Consider the following 9,980-nt stretch of genomic DNA (forward strand, 5'->3'; position numbering starts at 1 on the left):
CCCGTCGTGGCGCAGTGGTTAACGAATCCGACTAGGAACCATAAGGTTGCAGGTTCGATCCCTGGCTTGCTCAGTGGGTTAACGATCCGGCGTTGCCGTGAGCTGTGATGTAGGTTGCAGACGCGGCTCGGATCCAGCGTTGCTGTGGCTCTGGTGTAGGCCGGTGGCTACGGCTCCGATTCAGCCCCTAGCCTGGGAACCTCCATATGCCGCGGGAGCGGCCCAAGAAATAGCAACAACAACAAAAAAGACAAAAGACAAAAAAAAAAAACAAAGAAAGAAATATAAAATGTAATGCATTGGAGTTCCCGTTGTGGCTCAGTGGTTAACGAATCCGACTAGGAACCATAAGGTTGCAGGTTCGATCCCTGGCTTGCTCAGTGGGTTAACGATCCGGCGTTGCCCTGAGCTGTGGTGTAGGTTGCAGACGTGTTTCGGATCCCGCGTTACTGTGGCTCTGGCGTAGGCCGGCGGCTACAGCTCCGATTCGACCCCTAGCCTGGGAATCACCATATGCCATGGGAGCGGCCTAAGAAATGGCAAAAACAACAACAAAAAAAAGTAATGCATTACATAAACCGTCCTCTGCTTTACTTTGGATACGTAAAAATATAAGTTTGAAGTCTATGATGGTAGGTGGTATTCAAGCATCACCTCCTTACAACCTGGATAAACCCCTCTGTTTTATTTACTGGCTGTTGCAGCTCGTTTTTCTCAGGTTGTCACTGGCCTTTGTACAAGGACTCCATTAAATAACTCGATGGAAATAGGCTTGTCTGTTGTTCTAGTTTGCATGATGGGATACTTACTGTATTAGTTAGCTTTCCATGGTTTATGCTGTGGTGCCATATAAGTCCATGATCTCTGGTTTACAGCAACTAGAGTTTGTTTCTCCCTCGGTAATAATGTGGTCTGGAAAACGGTTGAGGCTCTGTGTTGCTTATGCCTTCATTCTAGGATCCAGGAAATGGCTTTCATGAGCAAATACAAAAATATTAATTTGTATTATGAGTTGCTTAAGTGAAAGTTCTAACATTTTTAAACTTTTCAGAACTGTTAGAAATACTCTGTTCATTAGTAGGTATCACTCAGAACCTGATTCATTGTAGATATTCAGTGAATTTTTGTTGAGTGAACGAATTAACAATAGCCCATTCTTTTTGGTTTTGCTAACTGCTCAGGAGCACAGTCTAGAAAAGTTTTATTTTTTTATTTTATTTTATTTTTTTGTGTGATTTTTATCTAACTTTATTTTTTTAAGAATTTTTTTTAACAATTTATTTTTTTTCCCACTGTACAGCAAAGGGATCAAGTTATCCTTACATGTATACATTTTTCCCCCACCCTTTGTTCTGTTGCAACATGAGTATCTAGACATAGTTCTCAATGCTACTCAGCAGGATCTCCTTGTAAATCTAAGTTGTAGAAAAGTTTTAAAGAAACTTCTCCGTCAGCCATACAATGAGACACCAACATCAAATGCTTTCACTGACATGTGGAATCTGAAAAAAGGACAGATTGAACTTCTTTGCAGAACAGATGCTGACTCACAGACATTGAAAAACTTAAGGTCTCCAGAGGAGACAGTTTGGGGGGTGGGGGGATGTGTTTGGGTTATGGGGTGGAAATCCTGTGAAATTGGATTGTTATGATCATTATACAACTGCAGATGTGATAAATTCATTTGGGTAATAAAAAATTTTTTTTAATTATTTAACCATTGTCAAAAGTATTAAATATCAGAAATTTGTTTTTCATGTATTTTGGGTCATGGATAAAACCTAAAATAAAATTAACTAAATGATCTAACTAAAAAAAAAAAAAATCTCCAAGGTAGTACTGGATGTATTTTTTTTTCTCAGTTTGTATAACAAACCTCTTTTTTAAATTTTGTATTGAAATGTAGTTGATTTACAATGTTGTGCCCTGTATGTATTTTTAAATGATTGAATTAGGTGAGACTATTGTGGAAATTAAGTAGAAGTGAAGGTTACTGGTGGCAAGCTCAAGAAGTAGGAGGCTAGATCCTTGAACAGGAAATCACCTCTGATGCTGGCAGGCATGACCAGCTTCATAGGTGTCTGATCTGTGCAGTTGAATAGGGCCCTACTGAAGCGTTCCTGCTGTGGCACAATGGCATCAGAGGCATCTCTGCAGCACCAGGGAGCAGGTATGATCCCTGGCCCAGCACAGTGGGTCAGAGGATCCAGCGTTGCTGCCTCTGCAGGGTAGGTTACAACTGTGGCTCAGGTCTGATCCCTAGCCTGGGAACTCCATATGCCATGGGGAGGCCAAAAAAGAAAAAGAAAATAATAATAATAATAATAAGGCCCTACCCTTATAAGGGCCATGTAATTGGTTTAATATTTTGTGGCTACCATCCTGAAATTCTTGAGTAATTATTTAACAGGGGGTTAGCTTTTTTTTTTTTTTTTTTGGTCTTTTTAGGGCAGCACCAGTGGAAGTTCCCAGGCTAGGGGGGGTCGAATTGGAGCTATAGCCACTGGTCTACACCACAGCCACAGCAACCCTAGATCCGAGCTGCATCTGCAACCTACACCACAGCTCACGGCAACACCAGATCCTAAACCCACTGAGCAAGGCCAGGGATCAAACCCACATCCTCATGGCCACTAGTTGGGTTTGTTACTGCTGAGCAATGGGAACTCCTGAACTTTTACTTTATACTGGAGTGTACAAATTTTGTAGTTGGTCCTGTAGACGTATAGAGGAAGACTAAATAATGAGCCAATGTCCCTAACGAATATGGGGGGCCTTGGAGACCAGTAGCTCATAGCAGCAAGGAGAATGGGTACTAAAAACAGCAGTTATATTAGTAACAATGGTGATAATAATAATGGTAATACAGCAGTTTACATTTACTGACTATGTACCATATCAGCTCTAAGTGCTTTGTATATATTAAATCATTTAATTCTCAAGAGAACCATATGAGCTGATGTTACAACTCAAGTCTGAAGGCTGTGAGGCTGGAGAATCAGGAAAAGCCAACGCTCCAAGTTCAAATCTGAAGGCCATTTGCTTGAGAATTCCTTCTTGTTCACAGAGCTCTTTTGTTCTCTTCAGGCCATCAGCTGATTGGATGAGGCCCACCCACATTATGGAGGACAGTCTGCTTTACTCAAAGCCCACTGATCTAAATGTTAATCTCATCCATAAACACCCTCAGAATAATGTTTATCCATATATCTGGGTACCACAGTCTACCTAAATTGACACATAATATTAACCATCACAACAGCACAAAAATTAACCAACCATCACAGATTGCTAATGTTATTACTTATATTTTATAGACAAACTGAAGTTTCACAGTGGCCTAGCAGTTAAGAATTTGGCATTTTCACTGCTGTGACTCAGATTTGATCCCCGGCCCGGGGACTTACACATGTCATAGGTGCAAGAAAGACAAGAAAAATAACCAACAGAGTAAGTTAAATAACTTGTGCAAGATCACACAACTACTAGGTGGCAGAGTCAAGAGTATTGCCAGGGAAGTCTGACTCCAGAATCCACCTTCTCAGAGCTACATGTGAGCCTCAGTTGAGCACAATGAGGCAGAAGGGCTTCAGAAAAGATATTCACAGTCCAAAGAACAACTGGTTATCGTAAGCTTATAGCACTAAGTGTCTGTGCTAGAAAAGAAGAAATGTCTCAAATTAATGACCTAAGCTTTCACCTTAAGATGCCAGAGAATGAAGAGCAAATTAAACTCAAAATGAATAAAAGAAATGATACATTGAGTGTAAAATCAGTGAAATAAAAAACAGAAAAGCAATAGAGAAAATCAATGACAGCGAAAGCTGTACTTTAAGATCAAATCTGGTAAACTGCCAGCCAGGTCTAACAGGAAAAAATGGGAGAAGACCCAAATTAACATAACTATAGATTCTATGTATAGAATAAGAAATAGGGAAAATATTGAACAACTCTTTGTTTTGTTTTGTTTTTTCTGACTGTGCCTGCAGCATGCAGAAGTTTCTAGGCCAGGGATCAAACCTGAGCCACAGCAGTGACAATGCCAGATCCTTAACTACTAGGCCATCAGGGAACTCCTGAACAACTATTTCAAAAATCAATTCAGCAACTTTGCTGAAATATAAAAATTCCTTAAAGACACAAATTAGTAAAGCCCAGTAAGGATAAAGAGAGAAGCTGAATAGCCCCATATCTATTAAAGACATTGAATATGTAGTTCAAAACCTTCCCACAAAGAAAACTCCAGGCCCAAATGGTTTTACTGGTGAATTCCAGCAGATGTTTAAGGAAGCAATAATTCCAATTCTGCCAAACTCTTCCAACATTTGAAAAGGAGGGAATATTTTCTTATTTCATGACACCAACATTACCCTGTCCCCAAAATAGACAAAAAAAAAAAAAAAATTACAGGAAAAGAGACTACAAACCAATATCTATCATGAACATAAATGTAAAAAAATTTTGTTTTTTTTTTTGGTCTTTTTTGCTTTTTCTAGGGCCGCTCCCGCGGCATATGGAGGTTCCCAGGCTAGGGGTCGAATCAGAGCTGTAGCCACCGGCCTACGCCAGAGCCACAGCAACGTGGGATCCGAGCCGTGTCTGCAACCTACACCACAGCTCACGGCAACGCCGGATCCTTAACCCACTGAGCAAGGGCAGGGACCGAACCCGCAACCTCATGGCTCCTAGTCGGATTCGTTAACCACTGCGCCACGACGGGAACTCCATAAATGTAAAAATTTTGAACAAAATTTAGCAAATCAAATTCAACAATATATAACAAGATTATAATACATCACAACCAACTAGAATTTATCCAAGTACAGTCATCCCATGGTATCTGTGGAGAATTTGTTCCAGGATTTCCCTATGGATACCAAAATCCATGGATGCTCAAGTCCTTTATATAAAATGGTGCGGTATTTGCATATAACCTATGCACATCCTCCCTTATGCTTTAAATCATTTCTAGATTACTTATACTACCTAATATCATTTAAATGTTATGTAAATAGTTGTAAATATAAATATCTACCAGATTGTAGTTAATTCAAGTCTTTTTTTTTTGGAACTTTATGGACTTTTTTTTTTTTTAACTTTCAATGGTTGAATCCCTGGCTGTGGAACCAATGGATGTGGAGGAGTGATTGTAATATAAGACTAACTTAACATTTGAAAAAATCATTCTATGTAACTTATCATATTAGCGATTTTTTCAAAACCCTTATGACCACCTGAATAGATACAGATTAAGGATTTGACAAAGTCCAACATCCATTTCTGATAAAGAAAACTTTAAGCAGTTTAGGAACAGAAAGGAACTTTCTTAACTTGATAAATGACATCTATAAAAAAAGCTTACCGTATTTATTCAGAGTTCATTGTATGGTTTAATGTAGGAAAGCCTATGAAACCTACAAAAAAGGTACTAGAATAAATGAGTTTAATAAAGTTGTAGAATAAAAGATCAGTAAAGGATAATCAATTGTGATATCCTATATACTACCAACAAACCATCAGAAAAAATACCATTCACAGTAACATCAAAAAATATGAAATACTGGAGTTCCCACTGGGGCTCAGTGGTAACAAACCTGACTAGTATCCATGAGGATGTGGGTTTGATCCCTGGCCTTGCTCAGTGGATTAAGGATCCAGCATTGCTGTGAGCTGTGTTGTAGGTCGAAGCCGTGGCCCAGATACCATGTTGCTGTAGCTGTGGTATAGGCTGGCAGCTGCACCTCTGATTCAACCCCTAGCTTGGGAATATGGAATATGCTGTGGGTGCGGCCCTAAAGCAAAAAGAAAGAAAGAAAGAAACACTTTGGTATAAAGCTGATAAAAGACATGTTTCTCCAAAATTACAAAATATCGCTGAGAGAAATTAAGAACTAAATTATTGGGGAGATACATTGTTCATGGGTCAGAAGACTAAATATTGTCAAGACAATTACAGATGCAATATCATGATAATCAAGATCCCAGTAGGCTTTTTTATAGAAATTGACAAAATGATTCTAAAAGTTATATGGAAATGCAAAGATCCAGAATGGTCAAAACATTTCTTTTATAAAGAAAGAACATTGTAATATGACTTACATGTGGAATATTAAAACAAGAACTGGTGAACGTTACAAATCAAAAAAAAAAAAAAAAAAAAAAAGAAAGAACAAAATTGAAAGGCTAACACTTTCACAGAACTAGAACAAATAATCCAAAAATTTATATGGAACCATAAAAGACCCAGAGATGCCAAAGCTATCCTGAAGGAAAAAAAAAAAAAATCAAAGCAGGAGGCATAATTCTCCCAGACTTCAAACAATATTACAAAGCTACAGTAACCAAGACAGTGTGGTACTGGTACAAAAACAGACATACTGATCAATGGAACAGAATTGAGAGCACAGAAATAAACCCAGACACATACGGTCAATTAATCTTTGACAAAGAAGGCAAGAATGTAAAATGGGAAAAAAACAGTCACTTCAAGTGGTGCTGGGAAAACTGGACAGCTGCATATAAATCAATGAAACTAGAAAACACCCTCACACCATGCATAAAAATAAACTCAAAATGCCTTAAAGACTTAAACATAAGACAAGATACCATAAAACTCCTAGAGAAGAACATGGACAAAACATTCTCTGACATCAATCTTACAAATGTTTTCTCAGGTCAGTCTCCCAAGGTAATAGAAATAAAAACAAAAATAAACCAATGGGACCTAATCAAATTTACAAGCTTTTGCACGGCAAAGGAAACCATTTAAAAAAAAGAAAGAAAGAAAAGAAAAGAAAACCTATGGAATGGGAGAAAATAGTTGCAAATGATGCAACTGACACAGGCTTAATCTCCAAAATATACAAACAACTCATATAACTCCACAACAACAACAAAAAATAATTCAATTGAAAAATGGACAGAAAACATACATTTCTCCAAAGAAGACATACAGATGGCCAGTATGCAGATGAAAAGATGCTCAAGGAGTTCCCGTCATGGCGCAGTGGTTAACGAATCCGACTAGGAACCATGAGGTTGCGGGTTCGGTCCCTGCGCTTGCTCAGTGGGTTAAGGATCCGGCGTGGCCGTGAGCTGTGGTGTAGGTTGCAGACACGGCTCAGATCCCGCGTTGCTGTGGCTGTGGCGTAGGCCAGTGGCTACAGCTCCGATTCAACCTCTAGCCTGGGAACCTCCATGTGCCATGGGAGCGGCCCAAAGAAATAGCAAAAAGACAAAAAAGAGAAAAAAGAAAAGATGCTCAACATCACTAATTATTAGAAACATGCAAATCAAAACTACAATGAGGTAGCACCTCGCACTGGTCAGAATGCCCATCATTAATAAGTCTACAAATAACAGATGCTGGAGAGGGTGTTGAGAAAAGGGAACCCTCCTACACTGTTGGTGGGAATGTAAGTTGTACAACCACTATGGAAAACAGTATAGAGGTATCTCAGAAAAGTGAAAACAGAACTACCATATGATTCAGCAATCCCATTCCTGGACATATATCTAGATAGAACTAATTCGAGAAGATACATACATCCGCATGTTCATAGCAGCACTATTCACAATAGCCAAGACACGGAAACAACCTAAATGTCCGTCAACAGATGAATGGATTAAGAAGATGTGGTACATATAAACAATGGAATACTACTCAGCCATAAAAAAGGAACAATGCCATTTGCAGCAACATGGATGCAACTAGAGATTCTCATAGTACGTGAAGTAAGTCAGAAAGAGAAAGACAAATACCATATGATAGCACTTATATGTGGAATCTAAAATATGACACAAATGAACGTATCTACAGAACAGAAACTCCCAGACATAGAGAACAGACTTGTGGTTGCCAAGGGGGCGTGGGGTAGGGAGTAAATGGACTGGGAGTTTGGGGTTAGTAGATGCAAACTATTACATTTAGAATGGATAAGAAATGTGTTCCTACTGTATAGCATAGGGAACTATATCCATTCTCTTAGGATAGACCGTGATGGAAGATAATATAAGAAAGGGAATATGTGAGTGCGTGTGTGTGTGTGTGTGTGTGTGTGACTGGATCACTTTGCTGTAGAGCAGAAATTGTCACAACACTGTAAATCAACTATATTTTAGGGCCTCACGCATGGCATGTGGAAGTTAGGGGTCGAATTGAAGGTATAGCTGCTGGCCTACAGCCACAGCAACACGGAATCCAAGCCTCGTCTGAGACCTTACACCACAGCTCCTGGCAACGCCAGATCCTTAACCCACTGGATCGAGGCTAAGGATCGAACCCACATCCTCATGGATCCTGGTCGGGTTCGTCAACCTCTGAGCCACAAAGGGAACTCCCATAAATCAAGTACATTCTAATTAAAAAATATTTTTGAAGACAAGATAACACTATCTGTTTTATACTATAAGGCTACAGTAATCAAGAGAGTGTGATATTGGCCTCATGATAGGCAAAAACATATCAATGGACAATAACAGAGTCCAGAAAAAGACACACACACATACATAGACAATTGATCAGCAGATTTTCCACAAAAGTGAAAAAGGAATTCAGTGAAGAAAGCCCAGTGTTTTCAAGATGGCGCTAGACACTATTGTATATGGAATGGATGGTCAACTGGGACCTACTGTGTATATAGCACATGGACCTCTACTCAATATTCTGTGATAACCTATATGGACAAAGAATCTTAAAAAGAATATATATATATATATATATACAACTGTATCTCTTAGTTGTACAACAGAAATTATCACAACATTGTAAATCTACTATACTTCAATAAAACTTTAGAAAATGAAAAAAAAATAGCACTAGAATAATTGGATAGCCATATGCAAAACAAAATAAAACTTGGGCCCATACCTCATACCATATAAAAAGTTTCACTCAAAATGGATCATAGACTTAACTGTAAAACATAAGTCCATAAATCTTCTAGGAGAAAATACAAGAGAAAATCTGTGACCCGGGTTAGATTTCTTAGGTATAATACCAAAGCTTGACCCATTAAAGAGAAAAATTAAATCTGGACTTCATTAAAATTAACTTTTCAAAAATTATTAGGAAAAAAAAGACAAGGTATAAACTGGGAGAAAATATTTGTAGATCAAAATCTGATAAAGGACTTGTATCCATAACATATAAAGAAGATTCAAAACTCATAAGAAATAACAAACAATCCAATTAAAAAATGTGCAAAGGAGGAAGTTCCCATAGTGGCTCAGGGGTAACGAATCTGACTAGCATCCATGAGGATGCGGGTTCGATCCCTGGCCTTACTCAGTGGGTTAAGGACCCTGAATTGCTGTGAGCCGTGGTGTAGGTCACAGACAAGGCTCGGATCTGCTGTTGCTGTGGCCATGGTGTAGGCGGGCAGCTGCAGCTCCAATTTGATCCCTAGCCTGGGGACTTCAATAGATACTTCCCCAAAGAAAATTCAAGCAAGTGAGTCTCAACATGACTAGTCATGAGATACCATTACCCTCCTCTTAGAATGGCTAAGACTAAAAGGACTAATCAAACAGTGATGGAGAGGATGTGGAGAAACTAGAACTCTCAGATGTTTGGTGGGAATGTACAATTGTACAACTACTTTGGAAAACAGTTTGGCAATTTCTTAAACAGTTAGATACATACCTACTATATGTTGCTGCCATTCTACTCCTAGCAATGTACCCAATAGAATTGGAAGCATATATTCACAGGCCTGCATATGCATCTTTCTGGCATTCTTTACTGTTCATAGCAGTTTTATTTGTATTAGCCAAAAACTGGAAACAACCAAAATGTCCCCCAAAGGTGAGTGGCTAAGCCAGCTGTGTGGTATAAACATACTCAGCAATACAAAGGAGTGAACTGATACATGCAACAATATGGATGAATCTCAAAAGAACTGTTCTAAAAGAAAGAAACTAGGCTGAAAATAGTACATACTGTATGATTCCATTTCTTTAACATTCTGGGAAATGCAAAG

Source organism: Sus scrofa, chromosome 5 (assembly GCF_054392235.1).
Source record: "Sus scrofa isolate SSC_HxYL_T2T_F1_AM1 chromosome 5, Sscrofa_HxYL_maternal_Yorkshire_Landrace_v2.0, whole genome shotgun sequence".
In the NCBI taxonomy this organism is placed as follows: Eukaryota; Metazoa; Chordata; class Mammalia; order Artiodactyla; family Suidae; genus Sus; species Sus scrofa.